This window comes from Gopherus evgoodei, unplaced genomic scaffold (assembly GCF_007399415.2).
Source record: "Gopherus evgoodei ecotype Sinaloan lineage unplaced genomic scaffold, rGopEvg1_v1.p scaffold_194_arrow_ctg1, whole genome shotgun sequence".
NCBI classification, from domain to species: domain Eukaryota; kingdom Metazoa; phylum Chordata; order Testudines; family Testudinidae; genus Gopherus; species Gopherus evgoodei.
Genome location: NW_022059857.1, coordinates 34303 through 59155, shown reverse-complemented (window position 1 = coordinate 59155; position 24853 = coordinate 34303). Strand labels below are relative to the sequence as shown.

Sequence of the window (24853 nt, the reverse complement as noted above, 5' to 3'; positions counted from 1 at the left end):
GTGCTTGATTTAGTCAGGGGGGTAACCGGCTCTTGTTCTTTCGCTAACAAGAGGCCTCCTAAAGGGTGGCATGTTTTTATTAAAGCCTTGGCAGAGTTAAACGTGCCTACGACCGTCGTAGGGCATGTTACCAATAAACAATTTTTAGAGCGTCTAAAAATAGGGCTAAAGACGGTCAAGGCCACAAGTAGTACCACCCCTTTTAAAAACGTCCCTGTTAAAAAAAGAAAAATGGACTGGTTAACAATGTAAAATAAAAGACGTAAACAAAATTTTATTGGTGCACCTCTTTAAACACACGACAAGACAAACACGTTTGAACATGTTGAAACATGTTTAAAATAGGTCTGAGCATGCCGGGTCTTCTTCCTTTTACAAGTCGCTCCACCAAGCTGTCATTTTCTGGTAAATCATCTGTGTACAACTTTAAAATACAATCAAAAGATAAACACTTATTACGTCGTTTAAAAAAAAATCCAATGATAACCGCAGGTTACTGCTAGGAGGTCCTGTAGTTGTCTCTGATGAAACACAACTTTATCACAGTTACGGTTTAAAAAATTCATAATAGACTTAGGGAAAAAGTTACTGTCTGGGGAAAAACTGCAGGAGTCAAAAACTCGCCAGGCCCCCGTTTTGGAAAATAAAGGGCCAACCAATGTTCCCCGGGTAACTTATGAGGCTGGGTGTTAACAATATGTCCCAAAAGTCTTCCGGACTCAAAACCTTTCGGAAGCAAGTCGCTAGAAAAAATATCTAAAAAAGAAGGGTCCTTTGATAAAATATCACATAGCTGCACGGTGTTCATGATTACATATAGTCAAACAGAACGTTTCTTCTATGACTTACTTCGAGCACGTTATCAAAAACCCCATACACTATCATGTTAACCGTAGACGGCAAAGCCGTTGCAAACTGAATTTCCGCTCTCAGGTTTCCAGTTTTAATTAAAGAATAATGATCGGCGCACTCCAGATACGGGGTCAAATCAAAGGTGTACAGCGTATAGCCCTGGGCAAATTCATCGCAGGTTCCATTTTCAAAATCGGGTTGTAGGGGATTTGCTGGCACCTGTTCGCCATCCACATACAAGGCCACAAAATTAAGGTTATAATGTTTAAACTTAAAAGGGTTTTTAACGTAGTTGCCGCTGAAGGCGTCGTTATCTATAAAACCGATTACTAGCTGTTTGGGTAGCTGTCCCGAAAAAAGGTTTTCCTGGTAACTGTCACGACTGGCGGTCGGTATGCTAAACACCTTCATGCTTACCCAGTCTACGGGATACTTAGCGTTGGCGGTCATTATAACTTCGCCGTGCCCCAAACGAACTTTCAGGGTTACTTTTGCACGATTTAAAAACAAGGACGCCGAAATAATGTGTACTTTATAATTCTGGTTTTCAGTCCCGCTCATGAGGTAAAAAACATCTTTGCTACGTGTTAGTTTAATTTTTAAATCCACACCGTTTAGCAGTAGATTTTCTTTAAAAAAAACACATTGCTGTGTAAAGGTCCCTACAAATCCAGTATCCTGCTGCCGGCCGTTGTCCGGCCCTGCGTATAAACCCCTCATTGGCCTGGCCAACCAAAAGGTTGCTTTCGTGGCCCCCTGTCGTGTCTTTATAAAATCCGCCTGTCGAAAACTGCGTAGCCAGGGTGTCGTGGCTTTAGTTTAAAATTAGCTCTGTTAACGCTCTGTAAGGGTATCAATTGTTGCTCTGGCTAAGACGATCGCCTAAAGTAACATCGAGCTGGTTAAAAAGAGTGGCGATGGAGTAGTTTGTTAGGGCCACCCGGGCATCATCATCAATGTTTGACCAGTGTTCTTTTATCACCTTGCAGCACACATACAGCAGCATGTTGTTAAGGTCAAAGTAATCCCCAAGTCCAGAAATAAAAAATTCAAGAGGTGCGTTTACCGTAAAAGCGGCCAAAGGAGGTACCTCTACATAAAAGCTATTTTAAATACTGGTTTTTGTAGGGGATATTTGAAATAAATCCAGTTCCGATTTTGGTGCATTCGTCAGATCCACAATGAATAAAAGCCATTTTAAAATATATCCCTTATCGCGGGGAACGCGACGCTTCCTCTTCTTAGGAGGCCTTTCAGGTATATGGCTAAGACGTCTTCCGACAGCTTTTTTTTAACTGGTCTATGTGATCCTTTAAATGGCTGGCGCATCGCTGCTCTTTCTCTTGTCATTACCACTAAACCGGAAAGTTCCTGTGCCCTTGTTTTGTTTTTAACTGCACTAGACACGTGGTTTACGACATCTTTGGTTATATTTTTTGCGGATGTTTTCATGTGGGGTTTAATAACGTAAAAACCTCTTTTTAAAAGGGGCAAGGCTTTTCTAAAAAGACTGCGAAATATCCCTTCTAAACCTGTCCAGTACATAACGGGTAATCCTTGATATCCTGCTAAGCCATAGCCAGCCTGGGCCTTGTAGTAGTTTCTATTAAAAAAAGGGGTCCCCGTAGTTTTTCTTAGTCACAATTCTTCAGCTTTTTGCGGGCGCAAATATAGTTTAACAAGTACCTTTCCAAAACTAAATGAAAAGCGCTTATTTTGATCCGTCTTTATTTCAATGGTAATGGTTCTGATGTGCTGCTTACTTACGGGGACGTAATGCGGTTTATCATACTTTATTGTAACAAATTCGTTGCTGCTACCGCGATGGGAACGCAGCGCAACAGCGGCACATAGTAGTCCCCCACTAACTGATGTTCCACTTTATCCGTGTACACGTATAAAGCGTTAAGCCCCCGGAATGTGTGCGGGGTAATATCCTACACGGATGATTTGAAAGCATTCCCAATATTGTTGCCAATTTACCCCCTGAGGAAAAAAACCTACTTTCCATCTTTTGGTTTTAACTGAACCCTTCTAGTCAACGGGCCGTAAATAACGTAGGTATTTCGTTTTTCGGCATCTTTGTCTATATTCTTGATGATGAATGATTGAATAATAGCCGGCATCCACGTTGCATGTTCGAATTTTTTTCCGAGACTAAAGTAAATACTGTTTCGTAAAGAAGCGTGTTCCAAAAGTGACAATAATAAATTTCCAATAAAGCGACATCCCACCGCCTTATTAAATTTAAAGGCTTGGCTAGTTGTATTGTAAAATTGTAACTAGTATTTTGAAGAAAAACTCCCGCTCAGGCGTTGCTTGCTAAGGTCATTAAAAAACTTTGTTCAGTCATTTTTTTTATTAAAGGTAGGGCACTTGAGACGCTTTAACCCAATTATTAAATTTCTTAGGCCAACCTTTCCATTTAAAAAAAAAATTTGTTTCTTCCCCGACCTTTTTTTGCTAAATTTTTTTCTACCCTGTAAGCGCAGTCCTCGTTAGGGTTTACTTTTTGTAAGTCTTCAGGATAAAAAGAGCGCACGACTTCCTCCCCTTCATAATCTTGTAATGCATACACCTGTCTTTGTCCTCTTAATAAAACCGCTGACACGATAAATATTTCATCGGTAAAGATTTGCTGATACCCCTTTTCAACAGTGCACTTTGTTTCAGATACAATTACTTGATCCACTTTTTTAGAAATCACAAGTTGCGTCTTTATTTTAAAACGACACCCCGTGGAGGGTTTTCCACACGCTTAGCGCTTTAGGCTTGTGTAAGATCAGTTGGGCTCCCTCTGATAGATCTGTGATAATTTCTGTTGCAACGGTCTATGAAGACCCGGCATGGCCAGACCTGTTTTAAAGATTTTTCAACATGTTCAACATGTTTGTCTTGTGTGTTTAAAGAGGTGCACCAATAAAATTTTGTTTACGTCTTTTATTTTACATTGTTAACCAGTCGATTTTTCTTTTTTTAATAGGGACGTTTTTAAAAGGGGTGGTTCTACTTGTGGCTTGACCGGCTTTAGCCCTATTTTTAGACGCCCTAAAAATTGTTTATTGGTAACATGCCCTACGACGGTCGTAGGCACGTTTAGCTCTGCCAAGGCTTTCATAAAAACATGCCACCCTTTAGGTGTCCTCTTGTTAGCGAAAGAATAAGAGCCGGTTACCCCCCCTGACTATATCAAGCATGTGAGACCCCTCAATCGCTTTCCCCCGGTACACAAAACGGCCGTTATCAGCCCAAGAAGAAACATCTTTACGCTGTTTAAGCTTATTTAACAATATTTCAGCTTTTTTTTTATAACGAGGGTTTACCCCCTCCAATACCTCCTGAATAACAAAGTCCGATAAACCTCCCTGAACTTTAGGAGGTTGAAGCTCCTCTTGCTCTTGCTCTTGCTCGGGGGAAAAAAAGAGGTTTATTTTAGTCTTTTCCATTTCACCACGCTTGGCCAATACCAGGTATCTTTGCAGGACCCCCTCGTAGAGTTTAGCCTTTTCGTAGTCGGATAAACCGGTTCTTTGAAGAATGTCTTTCATTTCTGAATCCAATTGGCGAGTGGTTGTGGTTCACGTATATTCTTCACCGCTAGAAGCCCGCTTTATTTGTTCTAACTGGTGGCTAGGAACGAGGTACATTTTTTTCAGCGTGTTCCGTTATCTGTTAATTAAAAGGCTTGACAGCAGGGGGAGTGCAAAGCTTAACAAAGGACCATTAAAGCCACCGGTTTGTTTTACAATAAGCTTTTTTTTTTAGGGATAGTTTTTTATCGTTTAGCTTTTTAATAATTTTTCGGGTTTTTTTAAGGATGCTTATTTGTCGAGGTTTTAGAGGAACGTTTCCTTTTAAAGTGTTAAGCGCTATTTCTGAGATGGCCGCTACTAGGTCGTCCGAAGCCGCACAGATAATAGCCTTTCTTTGAGGCGGCTTGGCTTTGATAAGAAATTTTAAAAGAGCCAGGTTTTTTTGCACAAGGTTAGACAGGCTTGCTCGGGTAGCGATTTTTTTTTTAAATGGAAGATTAATAAAAAATAACTATTTTTTATGGTTTTTTTTTAAAGGACTATGCATAGGGCCGGTCTGTGGGAAAAGACCTGTTTTTAACCACAGGTTTTCGGGCGCTGAAGCGTTTAAATCCACCAGCAGATACGCGAAGGGGTTTTTGGTAGCGTGCTCAGAAGCCTCCAAAAAATTGTGTTTTACCAGGGTACATTTGCCTGACCAAAGTGGTAATTTGTAGTTTATAGCGGGGGTTTTTAAAAAGAACCATATATTTAGTATATAAATTAATTGTACGACTTTTTTTCCCTGACAAAACATATTTTGCACAATGTACAGAATACTTGTTTTTGTGGTGTACGTATTTTGTAAAGGCTTTTTCAATTTCACCACTTTCAGAAGCAGACTCCACTAGATCATCAATAACAACCACATTCACTTTATTAGGAAATAAATGTTCATCATTAAATGTGTTAGGTAACCTTCAAAAATGTAATACATGAAAATTTTTGGAGCAACTCTGTATACAGCGGTTGCCAACAGCTATAACACCACACAATATTTTCAGGCATACATGAAAACAGTTTATGACCATTTTCTAACAACTGCTTTATAAAATATGATTTTCCAGAATTTGAGGGATCACAAAGCAAAAAGGAAAAGGGATGAACAAACTGAAGGTGGTTTTTCATAATTATTAATACTTGTACGGCAAAGTTTTAAAAGCCTCCTCGAGGGCTCTTTTGTCGTAAATGACTTCTTGGGGTTTTTTGAGTCCTTGTTTCTATTAACCAGTGTTTTTTTACCCTTACGATTCCTGGCTGCTGTGTTACTATTTCTTTTGGGTCCTCTCCCGCGGGGTAATCCCAGACGAGTTCTTTTAAGCTTTCAAAATTAATTTTTTCAGTGTTTCCTGAGTTAAGTGTGATTCCTTTTAATTTCATAGAGGTTTTACCGCTGGACAGTTTGTACCCGTATGTTTTAGGTCCCGCGGACACAAACTCCACAATGTGATCATCTGAGGGTATTTCGCTAGTTAAATCTCCTAAATAATCCCCTGGGGTGGATTCCACTCCCCTTCTTTACTTACAAAAATTATAGAATCCGTATCATGATAAAGACACCGCTGCTGTAAACGGTCTAACAAGCGGTCGACCTCTAGCCCAGCATAAGCGGTGCTAAAGCACGCTATAAGCAACTTAGTGTTGCTGGAATGGGTGCAGTGTTCTTTTGCGTACTTCCAAGACACTACGGCTGTATCATCATCGATAAACTCGCACGATGACACATCGTAATAAGGTACAAAAACGTACTTGAAGAGCTCGTCGGGGTCCGTTACTATACTAGTGTTAGTCAAATTTGTTCGCTGACCAAATTCTCCCCACAGGGAATTTAAAAACAGCTTTGAGATTTGTCTTTTTGCGGGGTTTACCTTAATTTTTTTAAGACGCAGATACACACTTTCTTTTTCACGATACTATTTAAGGTACTGTTCTTTTTTAAACTTGTCCGTACACCAGTGAGGGAACACCGAGGCCTCTTGTTTTCGTCTTAGGTGTGTTTTAATGTAGTCTGAACACAGGGCATCCGAAGACCGGTTAAAATGCCAGACTTCATAAATTTCAGCGATTCTGTATCCTTTGTTTAAAGCCTCCACCAACTCTATAGGGCACCAAGCCCCTGTTAAAGCCCTCTCCTCCTGACTGTGCCTGCCGGGGTCCTTTTGTTTTGTTTCTGCACAAAGGGCGCAGAGGGGAAACATTAGTTTACCATCAACCCTGTATAGTAACACGGGAAATACAAACCTCTTGGAGGGTACACTTTAACCTTGGCAATGCCAAAGTACTGGCAGATATCCCCAAAACCCTCATACACAATAACGGGATGTCCCACAGGATATTGTTTAGTTTTGTTAACAAAAGGGTAGAGGTTGGTAAAATCGTAGTAATAAACCTGCTCCCCGGGCTGCGGTTTGTAATAAAGGTAAATGGCCTTTGTTCTAGCACCGTAAAGGGCGTCTCTAGGAACCAAAGGTTGTGGCAGCTTTTTTTCTCGTAAAAAATTTTCCACCCGGTTATCGTTTGCTAGCATGGCTTGCCACTCGTGATCCCACACGGTCCTTACCTAAAACCCCTGGCTTTTTAAAAATTCAGCCTTAATGATCATTCTGTTGTACAGCTGTCCGTAGGTTGCCTTAAGCAACGGGTTGTAATCATATTCGCAATAGCAAATGGGGCACCGGTGAAAAGAACACCCGTTAAATTCAAAGGCTGTGGGAAGGCTGTACACCCCCCGTTGTAAAAAAAAACACCAATTTTCATTTTCATAATACATAACGGTAATAGCTACCCCCCCAAGCGGTCTTCGAAAGAGCTATCGTCTGTCAAGCTAATCATTTTTTGGTCCGAAAAACCCCAACTCCTGATGAAGGTGTTTGGCCCCCTCTAACAGCTGGGCATCTGTAAGGTTTTTATCTGATAGAAGACCCAGCACGCTACCGGCAAAAGACAGGTTGTTATCCTGGTTATTTAAATCAATTAAATGTTTTCTTTTTTTTTCAAAAATTTTACTGTACGTAACAGTTTTTAGACGTCTTACAGACCCAACTCCACCAACCCTGTTTTTAATAAGTGTAACAGCCAGGCGTAAAGTTTCGGACCCCACAATCTCTGCATTACTTTGCAACACATTAACGATGTTATTTAAAAAATCTACGGCGTTTAAATTTTCCCAAGGCCTCCGTAAAGAAAAGAGCGGGTGATTTATCCCCGGGACATCTAAGCGTAGCTGTACAAAATCTTCAGGGCCCACCTGATTATTAATATCATCTAGCAAATTTTGAAAAGCCATGTCGATGGCCGCCATGGCTTCTGTGAACCCCGTTACTCTGTCCAAATTAGCAAAACGAAATTCTTCAAAATATTCATAAGCCTTAAACTTCCTTCGGGGTCTTATCCAGTATCTTACACGATCCAAATACACCTGTGGTGGTGTATCAGGAGCGGGGGAATCTGGACCTTCAGAAGAAGAAGAAGGGGTGGGAGGGTCTATTTCCCTTTCTTGGTTGGGGGGGTTGTTTTTTAAAATAGCTTTGGGTTTTTTTTTATGTTTTTGGCCAAAAGCCTTCTTACTATTTTAGATTTTTTCCTTTTTTTTCCCCTCCGTCTCTTTACATTTTTAGGTTTCATGTGTAGTCAGCCTCTTCCTTCCCCCTTTATCGCACTTTCCACTTTTTCAATTAGTGCCCGTGTATCTGCTATTTTTTGGTCTAAAAACCACCCTTTCTTCTTGAAAATTTTGCTTTTGAAACACCTCAAGAATTAGCTTTGAAAACTTTTTTATCTATTAAACGCTTTAGAGATGTACAAACACTAAACAGCTCGTTAAAAGCAGCAACTGATGCAGCCAGCCCCACAGGAAGATTCTTATTTGTTGCAAGGGTTTTGCGGGTTTCAAAAGCCGAGGGGTTAACTTCTTCACCCTGCTCAAACCAGCCGTAAACACGGTTGCTTCCACAGAGTTGTTTGTTTTTAAAGCTAATTGTTTTGGGTCGGGGAGGCAAAGGTATGTTGAAAACTAGGGGCTTTAACTCCTCTGCCTCGCTTACCATGGTTCCTGGAAGTTGTAGAGGTAGCTTTGAGTGGTTCAAAAGCTGGGGGGGGGGTCTGAGCCCCTTTAACCCCTCCCTGAAAACGAATGCTGTTTTAGAGGTAGACTTTTTGGCCTTTTTTAGTACCGGCTGGTTTTGTGCAATAAGAGATTTGGACGCGCAGGGCTGTTCAAAATCGCTGTGCTTAATACCCTTGCCTCCAACTGCAGCTGCCTCAAAGGGAAATTTCTTGGCCTCTTTAAGCGCGCTCCCCTTCAACATTTCTTTTTGAAGAATAACGCTTGATGAGTCTGCCGATACACATAAACAGAATGTTTTTTAGCACGGCTTTTTTTAACTAACAACAACAAACCCGTTCCCCAACTATATATATTTTAAAAACGTTTTTGCAATAAGCGGGCTAAAAACCGCGTTTAAATACAATGTACAAAATAAAGCGCTCTTATAGTTTACACCACGCTGGGGCGGTAGAACGGCAACTTTTGTACAGTAAAAGCTTTAAGGGTTTTCAAGCCCCTAAAATGCACACTATTTCCAACATCAGATTTTTTTATTTTAAAAAACACATATTTAAAAAACAGTTCACACCTTCTTCTGTAATTTCAGGAAAACTATTGGGTGGTTTTGACTTCCATCTTGTTCTAAATTAAAAAAATAATTTTTTTAAAACCTTTTATCTTAAAAATAAATTATACTTGTGTAGCATATTAATTAGCTTACCAAAGTTTAAAGCTTGTAGCGCGGCATCTGGAATGTCAAGAAAAAAGGCCTCGTCCTATTTAAAAGAAAAAATATTGCCTTTTAACTAAGCATAACGCTAGTGTAATACCTTGGCGACCCACGCAAATTATAGTAAGGTTTCTTACCATGTTGTTGCTCCCCATAACGGTAAAAGTCTTGTATTAGCAATATTTCTTTAACAGTCTTGTTCAGTTTTTTGTTCCTCTATTTATAGGTTTAAACCTGTTTTTTAAAAAAAAGGTTTTGCCCTCCACCCCCCAAAATTAATATTTAAAAAGGCATTTCTTTAAAAAAACAGGGTGTGTAAAGGGCACTTTTCTAGGAAAAAAGGCGGGTGTGGGTTGGGGAGTGCCTACATACTTTAGCTTTAATGGCTAAAAATGTTATTTTTTATAGTAAATGTGTTTAAACAGTTAATAAAAAGCCTTTTTAAATGGTAATGTACCCATTTACACACTTGTAACCAAAAACTTTTTAAAAACTGCAACCTGTATTTCTTTAATTTGTTTAATAGCCCTGGTTTTTAAAACAAAACTGCTAATTTAAAAATAAACCACGTTAAACTTTTACACAACTTATTTTACATTGTTAGTAAGTTAAAAAATTATGTATTACTTTAAAACACATTTAAAACGGTATTTAGCTTTTGTTACAGGGTAAAAAAAAAAGCCGAAGGCTCTGGCTGTTTAGCTAAGAGCGGAGGGGGAGTTGTCTTAGTTGGTTTTTGAAAAAACGCGGGAAGGTTTTTGGCTACACTAGCTTTTAACCTTTACTGGTTAAAAAGCTTAGTTTTGATAGTAAATCAGTATGCTTTTAATACCTCTTTTTGGTGTTCTTTTGCTTAAAAGAAGACCTTGTATGTTTTGTTCTTTTTATTTTTAATTTACTGACTTACAGAGGCTATTTTTGCTAAGAGCTGCTGCAAAAGCCTGCTGTTTTTACTAGAAAATGGCCCGGGCTATCCTAAAATTAAAAAAAAAACAAACCTTTTTTATTACAGCACATTAGTTTTATCGCTCTAAACTGTTTTTGCACACTTACATGTTATTAAAACACCTATGCCTAAAGGCTATGGGTCTTCAGGTTTCCTTTTCACCTTTATTTGTTAAAAAGTGGGGAAAAAAGCAATCTTCTCTCTAATCCGCTGGTTTACTAAACATGGGGACTATAAACCGCCTGTTACTAAAAAAAAAATCTAGGGTGCTTCTGCATAATTTTTTATTACAACACATACAGAAGGGTTGTGTCTTAGGTTTGTCTTTTCGAGTCATTATCCCTTTGCAAAACTTAATGTAATTGTAACTTGTGTTTGTTAAAAAGTTTGGGAAAGAAGCAGCCTTCTTATCTCTGACCCACTGCTCACAGAGACTTCTTTGGTAACAGGTGCTTTGCCAGACTTTCACATTGTTTTTACTAAAAAAGAAAAACAAAAAAACCAGTTAGTTTAAAACCTAGGGAAAAACTTTAAAAATGGTGTAATACGAAAAGCTTGCGCTTTTAACTTTTATAAAAACATCTTTGTAAAAGTGCTACTTGGCGGGAAAATGCTGCGGGTCTGTTTCTTTAGATAAGAAAAAACAGATAAAAGGGAAAGAAGGGGGACCTGGCTCATGCTTAAAGTCTTGAGACACTAGGATTGGTTCAGGAAAATGAATTTTATGACGCTGTTGTAAAACCACCTCTGATTGGTCCGATCCAAAGACGGTGATAACAAGCCTGAGAGGGTTTGTACCGGGAAAGCTGCCTCATTCTACAGAAAGACGGGAAAAGGTAACAATTCTCTCTCTTTCTCTTTAATCCTACCCTGTGCTCTCTATTTTTGCTCTTTGCAAAGTGGACTCTCTCTTCGCTTTCTTGTCTTGTAAACCGCCCTGATTCTGAATGCTTTTTTACCCTGTGCTTACTAAACAGAGTCTGCCTGCTTCTCTCTCTGTCTCATTCTGATTCCGCCGTGTGCTGTCTACCTTTGCTCTTTTTTCTTAATCTGCAATGATATTGAATAGTCTAAATACTTTTCTACCCCGTGCTTACCAAACATTCTTTGCCTTTGTCAATTTTCCTTTTAAACTTCGTTTTTTCTTAATCTACATCGTTATTAATTAGTTTTAATGTGTTTTATTTACTAGGGTTAAACCAAAAAAGCTACCTCGTGTGCTAACCAAACAGGTTTTGCCTTAGAAAATTCCCCTTATAAACGTAGATTACAATATTATTTAACTTTTTTATTAATCCACCCTGATATTTAATACACTTTTTATTCATGTCATCAAGCACAAAACTACACAACACTTCCCCCAGTCAAACACATACACACGTACGTTTTTCAGAATGACCCACGGAGCCAACGGAAAAGGAGGGTGGGAAGCCGGACATGAGCCCTAAAAGGGCCGTGGAATCGTGTCAAAATTGCATGGTGATGAGTACTATCGAGGTTATTACTACTCATGGTTCTCCGGGGCCACGGTTGGGGCCCCCAGGGGTTGAGCCCCTGGAGCTGGGGTTGGGGCCCCAAGGGGTTGGGTCCCGAGGCTAAGGTTGGAGCCCCCAGGGCTTGGGCCCCTATTGCTAGGGTTGGGGCCCCGAGCGTTTTGGAACCTGGAGCTACGGTTGGGGCCCCCAGGGGTTGGGCCCCTGGAGCTGGGGTTCGGGCCCCCAGGGGATGGGCGCCTGGAGCTACGGTTTGGGCCCCAGGGGTGTACCCCTGGAGCTGAGGTCGGTTCCCCCAGGGGTTGGGCCCCGGGGATGGGCCCCCAGGGGTTGGGCCCCTATTGCTAGGGTTGGGGCCCCGAGCGTTTTGGAACCTGGAGGTACAGTTGGGGCCCCCCAGGGGTTGGGCCCCTGAAGCTGGGGTTCGGGCCCCCAGGGGATGGGCGCCTGGAGCTACGGTTTGGGCCCCAGGGGTGTACCCCTAGAGCTGCGGTCGGATCCCCCAGGGGTTGGGCCCCGGGGATGGGGGGCCCAGGGGTTGGGCCCCTGGTGCTACGGTACGGGCCCCAGGGGTTGGGCTCCTATAGCTGGGGTTGGGGCCCCCAAGGATAGGACCTCTGGAGTTACGGATGGGGCCCCCAGGGGTTGATCCCCTGGAGCTGGGGTTCGGGCCCCCAGAGACTAGGCCCCTATGGCTACAGTTGCGGCCCCCAGTGAATGGTCCCCTGGAGCTCAGGTTGGGGCCCCAAGGGGTGAGGCCCCTGGAGCTATGGTTCGGGGGCTCTGGGGTTGGGCCCCTGGAGCTGGTGTTGGGGCCCGCAGGGGTTGGGCTCTTGGAGCTGGTGTTGGGGCCCCCACGGGTTGGGCCCTTGGAGCTGGGGTGGCAGTCCCCAGGGGTTATGCCCCTGGAGCTATGGTTCTGGCGCTCAGGGGTTGGGCCCCTGGAGCTTGTTTTGGGGCCCCCAGGGGTTAGGCACCTGGAGGTATTCTTCGGGCGCTCAGGGGTTCAGCCCTTGGAGCTGGTGTTGGGGCCCCCAGGGGTTATGCCCCTGGAGCTATGGTTCTGGCGCTCAGGGGTTGGGCCCCTGGAGCTGGTGTTGGGGCCCCCAGGGGTTGGGCCCCTGGAGCTGATGTTGGCGCCCCAGGGGTTGGGACCCTGGAGATATGGTTCGGGCGCTCAAGGATTGGACTCCTGGAGCTGGAGTTGGGGTCCCCAGGAGTTAGACCCCTGGAGCTATGGTTCGGGCGCTCAGGGGTTGGACCCTTGGAGCTGGGGTGTTGGACCCCAGGGGTTAGGCCCCTGGCGCTGGGGTTGGGGCCCCCGGGGTTTAGGCCCCTGGAGCTGTGGTTCGGGCGCTCACGGGTTGGGCCCTTGAAGCTGGGGTGGGGGCCCCCAGGGGTTAGTCCCCTAGAGCTTTGGTTCGGGGGCTCTGGGGTTGGGCCCCTGGAGCTGGTGTTGGGGCCCGCAGGGGTTGGGCTCCTGGAGCTGGGGTTGGGACCTCCGGGGGTTAGGTCCCTGGAGCTTAGTTCGGGCGCTCAGGGGTTGGGCCTCTGGAGCAATGGTTCGGGAGCTCTGGGATTGGGCCCCTGGAGCTGTTGTTGGGGCTGACATAACCTTATTCCCAGATTCTGGACCTTAGCGTCCAAAATTTGGGGGTTAGCATGAAAACCTCCAAGCTTAGTTACCAGCTTGGACCTGGTACTGCTGCCACCACCCAAAAAATTAGAGTGTTTTGGGGCACTCTGGTCCCACTGAAAAACCTTCCCTGGGGACCCCAAGACCCAAATCCCTTGAGTCTCACAACAAAGGGAAATAATCCTGTTTCCCTTCCCCCCTCCAGATGCTCCTGGAGAGATACCCAGACACAAGCTCTGTGAAACTACGCAGAGTGATTCCCCCTCTCCGTTCCCAATCCTGGAACAAAAGCACTTTCCTCTTCACCCCGAGGAAATGCCAAATCAGGCTAGCAATCCAACACCCAGCTCTCCCCTTGATTTCTTCCTCCCACCAATTCCCTGGTGAGTACAGACTTAATTTCCCTGAAGTAAAGAAAAACTCCAACAGGTCTTAAAAGAAAACTTTATATAAAAAAAGAAAGAAAAAATACAAATGTTTTCTCTGTATTAAGATGATACAACACAGGGTCAATTGCTTAAAAGAATATTGAATAAACAGCCTTATTCAAAAAGAACACAAATCAAAGCACTTCAGCACTTATATTCATGCAAATACCAAAGAAAAGAAACCATAGAACTTACTATCTGATCTCTTTGTCCTTACACTTAGAAACAGAAGACTAGAAAATAGAACTACTTCTCCACAGCTCAGAGGAAACAGGCAGACAGACAAAAGATCCAGACACCCACTTCCCTCCACCCAAAGTTGAAAAAATCCGGTTTCCTGATTGGTTCTCTGGTCAGGTGTTTCAGGTGAAAGAGACATTAGCCCTTAGCTATCTGTTTATGACAGGGGCCCCCAGGGGTTGACCTCCTGGAGCTGGGGTTGGGGCCCCCGGGGATCAGGCCCCTGGAGATATGGCTCGTGCGCTCAGGGCTTGGACCCTTTGAGCTCGTGTCGGGGAGCCCAGGAGTTAGGCCCTTGGAGCTATAGTTAGGGCGCTCAGGGGTTGGGCCACTGGAGTTGGAGTTGGGGCCACCACTGGTTGGGCCCGTGGAGCTGGTGTTGGGGCCCCCAGGGGTGAGGCCCCTGGAGCTATGGTTCGGGCGCTCAGGGGTTGGGCCCCTGGAGCTGGTGCTGGGGCCCCCAAGGGTTGGGCCCCTGGAGCTCGGGTTGAGGCCCCCACGGGTTAGGCCCCTGGAGCTATGGTTCGGGAGCTCAGGGGTTGGGCTCATGGAGCTGGTGTTGGGGCCCCCAGGGATTAGGCCCCTGGAGGAATTATTCAAGCGCTCAAGGCTTGGGTCCCTGGAGCTGCTGTTGTGGCCCCCAGGGGAGTTATGGTTCGGCGCTCAGGAGTTGGGCCCTTGAAACTGGTGTTGGGGCCCCCAGGGGTTGGGCCCCTGGAGCTATGGTTCGCGCGCTCAGGGGTTGGGCCCCTGGAGCTGGTGTTGGGGCCCTCAGGGGTTAGGCCCCTGGAGGTATTGTTCGGGCGCTCATGCGTTGGGCCCTTGGAGCTGGTGTTGGGGCCCCCAGGGGTTAAGCCTCTGGAGCTATGGTTCGGGCGCTCAGGGGTTGGGCCCCTGGAGCTGGTGTTTGGGCCTCTAGGGGTTGTGCCCCTGGAGCTATGGTTCGGGCGCTCTGGGGTTGGACCCTTGGAGCTTGTGTTGGGGCCCCCAGGGGTTGGGCTCCTGGAGCTGGTGTTGGTGCCCCCAGGGGTTGGGCCCCTGGAGCTGGGGTTGGGGCCCCCGGGGGTTAGGCCCCTGGAGCTATTGTTTGGACGCTCAGGGCTTGGGCTCCTGGAGCTGGTGTTGGGGCCCCCAGGGGTTGGACCCCTGGAGCTGGGGTTGGGCCCCCCGGGGTTAGGCCCCTGGAGCTATGGTTCGGGCGCTCAGGGCTTGGACCCTTTGAGCTCGTGTTGGGGAGCCCAGGAGTTAGGCCCTTGGAGCTATAGTTAGGGCGCTCAGGGGTTGGGCCACTGGAGTTGGAGTTGGGGCCACCACTGGTTGGGCCCCTGGAGCTGGTGTTGGGGCCCCCAGGGGTGAGGCCCCTGGAGCTATGGTTCGGGCGCTCAGGGGTTGGGCCCCTGGAGCTGGTGCTGGGGCCCCCAGGGGTTGGGCCCCTGGAGCTCGGGTTGAGGCCCCCACGGGTTAGGCCCCTGGAGCTATGGTTCGGGAGCTCAGGGGTTGGGCTCATGGAGCTGGTGTTGGGGCCCCCAGGGATTAGGCCCCTGGAGGAATTATTCAAGCGCTCAAGGGTTGGGTCCCTGGAGCTGCTGTTGTGGCCCCCAGGGGAGTTATGGTTCGGCGCTCAGGAGTTGGGCCCTTGAAACTGGTGTTGGGGCCCCCAGGGGTTGGGCCCCTGGAGCTATGGTTCGCGCGCTCAGGGGTTGGGCCCCTGGAGCTGGTGTTGGGGCCCTCAGGGGTTAGGCCCCTGGAGGTATTGTTCGGGCGCTCATGCGTTGGGCCCTTGGAGCTGGTGTTGGGGCCCCCAGGGGTTAAGCCTCTGGAGCTATGGTTCGGGCGCTCAGGGGTTGGGCCCCTGGAGCTGGTGTTTGGGCCTCTAGGGGTTGTGCCCCTGGAGCTATGGTTCGGGCGCTCTGGGGTTGGACCCTTGGAGCTTGTGTTGGGGCCCCCAGGGGTTGGGCTCCTGGAGCTGGTGTTGGTGCCCCCAGGGGTTGGGCCCCTGGAGCTGGGGTTGGGGCCCCCGGGGGTTAGGCCCCTGGAGCTATTGTTTGGACGCTCAGGGCTTGGGCTCCTGGAGCTGGTGTTGGGGCCCCCAGGGGTTGGACCCCTGGAGCTGGGGTTGGGCCCCCCGGGGTTAGGCCCCTGGAGCTATGGTTCGGGCGCTCAGGGCTTGGACCCTTTGAGCTCGTGTTGGGGAGCCCAGGAGTTAGGCCCTTGGAGCTATAGTTAGGGCGCTCAGGGGTTGGGCCACTGGAGTTGGAGTTGGGGCCACCACTGGTTGGGCCCCTGGAGCTGGTGTTGGGGCCCCCAGGGGTGAGGCCCCTGGAGCTATGGTTCGGGCGCTCAGGGGTTGGGCCCCTGGAGCTGGTGCTGGGGCCCCCAAGGGTTGGGCCCCTGGAGCTCGGGTTGAGGCCCCCACGGGTTAGGCCCCTGGAGCTATGGTTCGGGAGCTCAGGGGTTGGGCTCATGGAGCTGGTGTTGGGGCCCCCAGGGATTAGGCCCCTGGAGGAATTATTCAAGCGCTCAAGGGTTGGGTCCCTGGAGCTGCTGTTGTGGCCCCCAGGGGAGTTATGGTTCGGCGCTCAGGAGTTGGGCCCTTGAAACTGGTGTTGGGGCCCCCAGGGGTTGGGCCCCTGGAGCTATGGTTCGCGCGCTCAGGGGTTGGGCCCCTGGAGCTGGTGTTGGGGCCCTCAGGGGTTAGGCCCCTGGAGGTATTGTTCGGGCGCTCATGCATTGGGCCCTTGGAGCTGGTGTTGGGGCCCCCAGGGGTTAAGCCTCTGGAGCTATGGTTCGGGCGCTCAGGGGTTGGGCCCCTGGAGCTGGTGTTTGGGCCTCTAGGGGTTGTGCCCCTGGAGCTATGGTTCGGGCGCTCTGGGGTTGGACCCTTGGAGCTTGTGTTGGGGCCCCCAGGGGTTGGGCTCCTGGAGCTGGTGTTGGTGCCCCCAGGGGTTGGGCCCCTGGAGCTGGGGTTGGGGCCCCCGGGGGTTAGGCCCCTGGAGCTATTGTTCGGACGCTCAGGGCTTGGGCTCCTGGAGCTGGTGTTGGGGCCCCCAGGGGTTGGACCCCTGGAGCTGGGGTTGGGCCCCCCGGGGTTAGGCCCCTGGAGCTATGGTTCGGGCGCTCAGGGCTTGGGCTCCTCGAGCTGGTGTTGGGGCCCCCAGGGGTTGGGCCCCTGCAGCTGGGATTTTGGCCCCCAGGGGTTAGGCCCCTGGAGCTATGGTTCGGGCGCTCAGGGGTTGGGCCCCTCGAGCTATGGTTTGGACACTCAGGGTTTGGACCCCTGCAGCTGGGGTCGAGGGCCCCAGGGGTTGGTCCCTTGGAGCTGGGGTTGGGGTCCCCGGGGGTTAGGCCCCTGGAGCTATGGTTCGGGCACTCAGGGGTTGGGCCCCTGGAGCTGGTGTTGGGGCCCCCAGGGGTTGGGACCCTGGAGCTGGGGTTGGGGCCTCTAGCGGTTAGGCCCCTGGAGTTATGGTTCGGGCGCTCAGGGGTTGGGCCCCTGGAGCTGGTGTTGGGGCACCCCGGGGTTGGGCCCCTGGATCTGGTGTTGGGGCCCCAGGGGTTAGGCCCCTGGAGCTATGGTTCGGGCGCTCAGGAGTTGGGCCCCTGGAGCTTTTGTTGGGGCCCCCAGTGGTTGGGACCCTGGAGCTGGGGTTGGGGCCCTCAGGGGTTAGGCCAATGGAGCTATGGTTGGACGCTCAGGAGTTGGGCCCTTGGAGCTGGTGTTGGGGCCCCCAGGGGTTGGGCGCCTGGAGCTTGTGCTAGGGCCCCAGGGGTTAGACCCCGGGAGCTATGGTTCGAGCGCTCAGGGGTTGGGCGACTGGAGCTGCTGTTGGGGACCCCAGGGGTTGGGCCCCTGGAGCTATGGTTCGGGCGCTCTGGGGTTAGGGCCCTTTAGCTGGTGTTGGGGCTCCCAGGGGTTGTGCTCCTGGAGCTGGTTTTGGGGCCCCCAGGGGTTGGGCCCCTTGAGGTGGTGTTGGGGCCCCTAGGGGTTGAGCCACTGGAGCTGGTGTTGGGACCACCAGGGGTGAGGCCCGTGGAGCTATGGTTCGGGGGCTGAGGGGTTGGGCCCCTGGAGCTGGTGTTGGGGCCCCCAGGGGTTGGGCCCTTCGAGCTGGGGTTGGGGCCCCCAAGGTTTAGGCCCCTGGAGCTATGGTTCGGGCGCTCAGGGGTTGGGCCCTTGGAGCTGTGGTGGGGACCCCCAGGGGTTAGGCCCCTGTAGCTATAGTTTGGGCGCTCAGGGGTTTGTCCCCTGGAGCTGGTGTTTGGGCCCCCAGGGGTTAGGCCCCTGGCGGTATTGTTCGGGTGCTCAGGGGTTGGGCCCCTGGAGCTCGTGTTGGGGCCCCCAGGGGTTAGGCCCTGGAGCTATGGCTCGGGCGCTCAGGGGTTGGGCCCCTGGAGCTGGTGTTGGGGCCCCCAGGGGTTGGGCCCTTGGAGCGGGGGTTGGGGCCCCCGGGGGTTAGGCCCCTGGAGCTTTGGTTCAGGAGCTGAGGGGTTGGGCCCCTGGAGTTGGTGTTGGAGCCCCCAGGGGTTGGGCCCCTGGATCTATGGTTCGTGCGCTCAGGGGTTGGGCCCATGGAGCTATGTTTCGGGCGCTCCGGGTTTGGGCCCCTGGATCTGGTGGTGGGGCCCTTAGGGGTTAGGCCCCTGGAGGTATTGTTCGGGCGCTCAGGGGTTTTGCACTTCGAGCTGGTGTTGGAGCCTCCAGGGGTTGTTCCCCTGGAGCTGGTGTTGGGGCCCCAGGTGTTAGGCCCCTGGAGGTATGGTTTGGGCGCTCAGGGGTTGGCCCCTGGAGCTGGTGTTGGGTCCCCGAGATGGTGGGCCCCTGGAGCTATGGTTCGGGCGCTCTGGGGTTGGGCCCCTAGAGCTCGTGGTTTGGCCCACAGGGGTTGGGCTCCTGGAGCTGGTGTTCGGTCACCCAGGGGTTGGGCCCCTGGTCCTAGGGTTTAGGCCCCCGGGGGGTTAGGCCCCTGGAGTTATGGTTCGGGCGCTCAGGGTTTGGGCCCCTGGAGCTGGCGTTGGGGCCCCCATGGGTTGGGCCTCTGGAGCTGGGGTTGGGGCCCCCAGGGGTTAGACCTCTGGAGCTATTGTTCGGGCGCTCAGGGGTTGGGCCCCTGGAGCTGGTGTTGCAGGGGGGCAACAGTTGGGGTTCGTTTGCGCGGTGTGCGTATCCCCAATGACCACACCGGAGTGGAGAAGCAAGTATCTTTATTTGAGTCATATAAGGTGCAAGGAGATATAAAATTTTAGATTATGCACGCATTACTATTCGTTGCCATGTTTTATATACCTTACTTGTTTACAAAGATGTTTACAGGTGCTACAATTTTTATTTACAATTTATTAACTACCGGATTTTTTAATTAACTATATTTTTAACCCATATTTCTGACCCCCCCCTTTGATCGATTACATCTTGTACCATAAACAAAAGAACACAAGAAAATGATAAATGATTACATGTACTTATGCTAACTTTAATGGAACATATTGTTTAGCTCGAAAGGCAGTCGTAGGCATGAGAATGTAAACTTCTGACCCCACGCCATATTGCCAGTTACCTGGAGCACTGCACCCCCCAACAATCCCCCCTTTGAGAATACTTAAAGGCCTTTCGTTGAGTTTTTTTATATTTATTACTTAGAATAAGATTAAAGGGCAAGCCACCTGATGTTGGCAGCGAGACTGCCCTAAGGGGGTACATTTTTGTTGGCTGACGGAGGGCAGAAAGACAGATTTTACAACGAGGCACTTTTATTTGCAGACCACAGCAGAAGAGCAAACCAATTGCTATTATCACTAGCAGGGAGGTAAAAATGCTTTTAAGCCACCCAAACCAATTACCAAAACCCCAAGAACCCCACCAATGATTGTCACTATTTTGCGTTATGTGAGTGACAATGTCACGCAACTTAGCCAGTCTATTTTTAATGCTTTGGCTGTGATCAGAAAGGTTAAAGCAACAGAGACCCTTAAATTTCTCACAGCCATGATTATGCCTTAAGAGGAGGTAATTTATTGCAGCGCGATTTTGGAGTACCTTTTTTGGACCCCTGTGAGTTTCGAGGCCAAGTCAGAGATTAAAGTAGAAGTTAGATTAATGAACTTGGCAAGGGCACAGGCCACTTTAGCAAGCTGGAGCTCTGCATCTAAGGCCAGGCCTGGGACTTCGACCAATGAAGTAGCAAGGGCTATGGCCTGAGATTTAGACACCAAGTTTACCTTAGAATTACATGTTTCATTTAGAGGCTGGCCACGCCGAGCCCTCTGGGCTCGGATAGGTCCAGGTGTTTTTAAAACTAGAGCATGGCCAGGGACAACCCCCATGGTTAATTGTCCGAGAGAACAAGGGCCTCCCGAACTGTTAGCTGGGACATAGGTAAATGCGGTTAGACCGCAGAGCAAAAACCACCCACGGGGAAGGTATAAGTGTGCAAAAAATAAGAAGTCGGGATTGGGGAAACAGAAGAATTTATCTTATGGTTGGTTAAATTAGTATCAACCTTTTGTGCCCCTACAATAGTAAAACAGGAAGTAACATTTGAGGACACGGCCATTAGCCTAATTTGAAGACGATGCTGGTTTGTATAGGGCTTAGGACTTGCGATAGAACCAAACCGAGACAGATGCCTAGCTGTCAATTTAATATTGAAACCAGCAAGTTTAGTATATTTGTGAATTTTTTGCAAGGGCATAGCCACTTTCACAAAACAAGTAGTAAATACAGACCCTAAAGTGTAACCACTTCCTACACAAAAGTGGGAAGAATTAGAGGCTGTGACAGCTAAAAGGACCCACCAGTTATTTTCTGGGGAGCGGAAGGATAAAGGGGCCAGCTGTCCAGAAACAGTAAACACCCATACAAGTATTAAAAACATGGCCAAATTAGAGTGATTTGCGTTTAAACAATAACTTGAGTTTTAAATTTTTTGATTTTCTGGTTCCGGTAGGCTGAACCGTCCACTGCTTAGTGTCTGGATTCTGTGGTGAAGGTAAAGCTTTTAGTCAGGAGTAGTGAATTCAGTTTTTGTGTTCCTCTACTTTAGCTGCCGTGTGGGAAACCAGTAAGACGAGATAGAGTTCTTTCCACTGTTCCAGGAGGTGTTCGTCCTTCCAGGTACGGACAAGGACGAAGTCATCTGGCTGTAGGGAATGGACAGGTGCATCCAAAGGGAGTGGCTGAGAGTCCTTAATGTACCTGTAAAAAGAACATAAAACAGCAGACAGAGAACACATATACTGAGACAAATATCCACACCCAGCCTCCCATTTCCCTAGCAGGATCGGGGTACCATTTATAGGCCATGCCCTTCCAAACATAATTTTGAAGTGGCTTAAACCAGTTTTACCCTTAGGAAGAGCTCGAATGCGGAGTAAAACCAAAGGTAGGGCATTAGGCCACTTTAAAGACGCTTCCTGACATATCTTGGCTAGATGCCTTTTGAGTGTCTGATTAGTGCGCTCTACCACTCCACTGGCCTGTGGCCTCCAAGGGGTGTGAAGTTTTCAGTTGAGCTGGAGGATATCCGAGACATTCTGGACAATTTTTGAGGTGAAGTGTGTTTCCTGGTCAGACTTCATCCATCGAGGCAGGCCAAATTTAGGAAAAATCTCTTTAACAAGTTTAAGAGCCACAGTCTTAGCAGTGTTCCTCGGTTAATACTGTGATCCTTCTTTTGATGAGCCTGTAGTGCATTACTGCTACCTTTAAGGGGAGTTGTACGGCCTTTAAAAGCTGAAGAATTTGTAACCTGTGCTTGACCAGGGAGCCTTGAGCCGTCAATAATCCCCTTTGTTTCCATAAACCTGCGTGGGCATGTAGTACACCAAAAGCATATTTAGAGTCTGTGAAAATATTAAGCCTTTTTCCTTTTGACAATTTAAGCGCACGAGTTAAAGCCACTATTTCGGCTAGCTGGGCTGAAGTCCCGGGGGCAGGCTTTTTGCCTCCACAGTTTCATGGAGAGACACCACGGCATAGCCCGCCCTTTTAAGTTTATTTACAACAGTGCTACTGCCATCCGTGTACCACTTATAGTCTGCCTTAGCAAGCGGTTGATTTTTTAAATTCTGACGGCTGGAATACTGGGCATTTATAACTTCCAAGCAGTCATGCTCTTGGCCCTCTGTTTCTGGCAGCAAGGTGGCTGGGTTAAGGGAGGCGCAAGCCTCCAGGGTAACTTAGGGGTTCTCTAAGAGCTTAGCCTGATACCGGGCTACCCGAGCTTGGGTGAGCCAGAGACCCCCCTTTGTGTCCAGTAAGGCTTGGTCCATATGTGGAGTGTATACTTGAACAGCCCCCCCCCCAAGTCAGTTTTTCTGCTTCCTTTAACACCAGAGCTGTAGCTGCAACTGTCCGTAGGCATGCCGGCCACCCCTTAGCAACCTGATCCAATTGTTTGGAGAAATAAGCCACTGGGTGTTTCCAAGAGCCCAATAACTGTGTAAGTAGTTCAGGGCCACCCCTTTTCTTTCATGTACATACAATTGAAAGGGCTTAGAAAGATCGGGCAGACCCAGGCCTGGGGCTTCCATCAATTTTCTTTTTATTAAGGAAAGGCATTATTTGCCTCTGATGTCCAGTAAAACGGTTTCTGATCGGTCCCTTTAACACATTTATACAGTGGCTTAGCTAGTAGTCCAAACTTTGGAATTTATATGCGGCAAAATCCTGCCATTCCCAGGAATACTCTGAGCTGCTTGCGATTTCGGGGAGTAGAAACTCGACAAATAGGTTCAAGCCTCCCCCTTGAAAGCTGGCGTTCCCCCTGTCTGATCTGGAAGCCTAGGTAACGTACTTCGGGGAGGGCAATTTGGGCTTTATTTCTTGACACGCGATACCCCCGCAGCCCGAGAAAGTTTAAAAGACTTACGCTTGCCTGGAGACATACTTCTAGTCCCACTGCTGCGATTAATAAATTATCAACGTACTGTAGGAGAAGGACTTTGTTTTTATTTTCCCATCCTTTCAAGTCCCGGGATAAAGCTTGACAGAAAAGAGTGGGGGAGTTCTTAAATTCTTGTGCCAGCACCGTCCAACATAGTTGCCTTTTATTCCTGTTTGCGTCTTTCCATTTAAAGGAGAAAATTTCCTGGGACCCTGTGTCCACCAGAATTGTGAAAAAGGCATCCTTTAAATCAAGAACTGAGAAACATGAATACTGTCCCCCCACAGAGGCTAGCAGCGTATATGGGTTGGGCACGAGGGAGTATAGAGTCTTAACCCTCTCATTGACTGCTCTTAAGTCCTGCACCAATTGATAACTGCCGTCCGGTTTCTGGACTGGTGAGATAGGGGTAGTCCAAGCTGAGTGACACTCCTGTAATACCCCACACTGCAGGAATTTATTTATAATTTTCTGTAATTCCTCCCTGGCCTTCTTCTAAGTATTAAGACTTTGCTTATATCTTCATTCTGCTTCTGCCCATGCCTTAGCTGAAACCTGGTTTCGCTCCACTTCAGAGAGGAGTGTTCACAGAAGTACCTGGCAGTTATTCCAGTCAGGTTTATGACTAACCAGACAGCCTTCAAAAACTGAAATAAATCGGGAGGGGTTGATAGAAAATTCCCCTGCCTGCACTTTGAAAGCCGCTAGATTCACAGAATTAAAAGGAATATGAGAGTACACCTGCATAGTGGTTAACTCCTGAGTAGCTGTAGCATTGCGAGCGATTCGGGTTTGAGTAATTAAAGGGTACAAACCTGTGGCGGGCTCAATTGGCGGGGCTGAGGGGACTTTGTCACCATACAATGGGGGTGCTGTGGCCAAATGTGACCCCGCTCCTGCTATTACAGTAAATAATGAGTTTTAAACATTTTCACAACTCTTTCCTAAGCCTGTTGGAATCAAATTACACTGCTTCAAAATATCTGTTTTGTTCCATAATGACATAAATATCTGACCATACATAGGCTCATTCCATTTACCAGTTCGTTGACAAAATAAAAGAAGTTGGAGGATCGTATTATAATTAATTGAACCCTCCGGTGGCCACCGTTTCTGGTTCTCTAGCTGATATTGAGGCCAGTTTATTGTACAATACCTTTTTAGTTTACCCTTAGTTAGTGGATTCATTTCAAAGATTTTCCAATTACCGAGAATGCAACCAGAATGCATTCTAAAGGCGTGCATGCTACCTTATTCTGTGACTGTCCCTGTCCCATTCCTTACCGGGAGACCCTGGGCGTCCCCAGGTCTTAGCAGGTGACAGATTAAACCCTTTAACTTTTATCCTACCTTATTCCCGAGACCGGTTTCTCACCGTCGCTCAGGACCAAAGCTTCTTCACCTTTTGGGGCGTTGCACCATTGTGCCTCCGGGGGTCGACCGTACCAGACTTCGCTGAGGCCCCCGGTGAAAGCACCGGTGCGCGCTGGGCATCAGTGACTGTCTCAGTATGTCGGCCACCGGAGAGGGTCCGGGCAAGGCTAATTTTTCAGCCTTAGACCGTCCTGCCGCGGTCGCCAAAGCTATTGCAGGAGGGCAACAGTTGGGGTTCGTTTGCCCGGTGTGCATATCCCCAATGACCATACCGGAGTGGAGAAGCAAGTATCTTTATTTGAGTCAAATAAGGTGCAAAGAGATATAAAATTTTACATTATGCACGCATTACTATTCGTTGCCATGTTTTATATACCTTACTTGTTTACAAAGATGTTTACAGGAGCTACAATTTATTATTTACAATTTATTAACTACCAGATTTTTTAATTAACTATATTTTTAACCCACACTACTGACCCCCCCTTTGATCGATTACATCTTGTACCATAAACAAAAAAACACAAGAAAATAATAAATAATTACATGTACTTATGCTAATTTTAAAGGAAAATATTGTTTAGCTCGAAAGGCAGTCGTAGGCCTGAGAATGTAAACTTCTGACCCCACGCCATATTGCCAGTTACCTGGAGCA

General features: G+C 48.1%; 1 long non-coding RNA gene across 2 annotated transcripts; it reads right to left on the bottom strand.

Annotated features, from left to right (window-relative positions):
- Nucleotides 1-8320: 8320 nt before the first annotated feature.
- Nucleotides 8321-9616, bottom strand: LOC115640075. 2 transcript variants are annotated; one of them, XR_003997805.1, is made up of 4 exons: nucleotides 9337-9616; nucleotides 9191-9245; nucleotides 9059-9111; nucleotides 8321-8760 (listed from the first exon to the last, which is right to left on the bottom strand). It is a non-coding gene; the product is annotated as an uncharacterized LOC115640075 (long non-coding RNA). The 2 variants fall into 2 exon arrangements; XR_003997804.1 differs by lacking the exon at nucleotides 8321-8760 and having other exon boundaries at nucleotides 9040-9111.
- Nucleotides 9617-24853: the final 15237 nt, after the last annotated feature.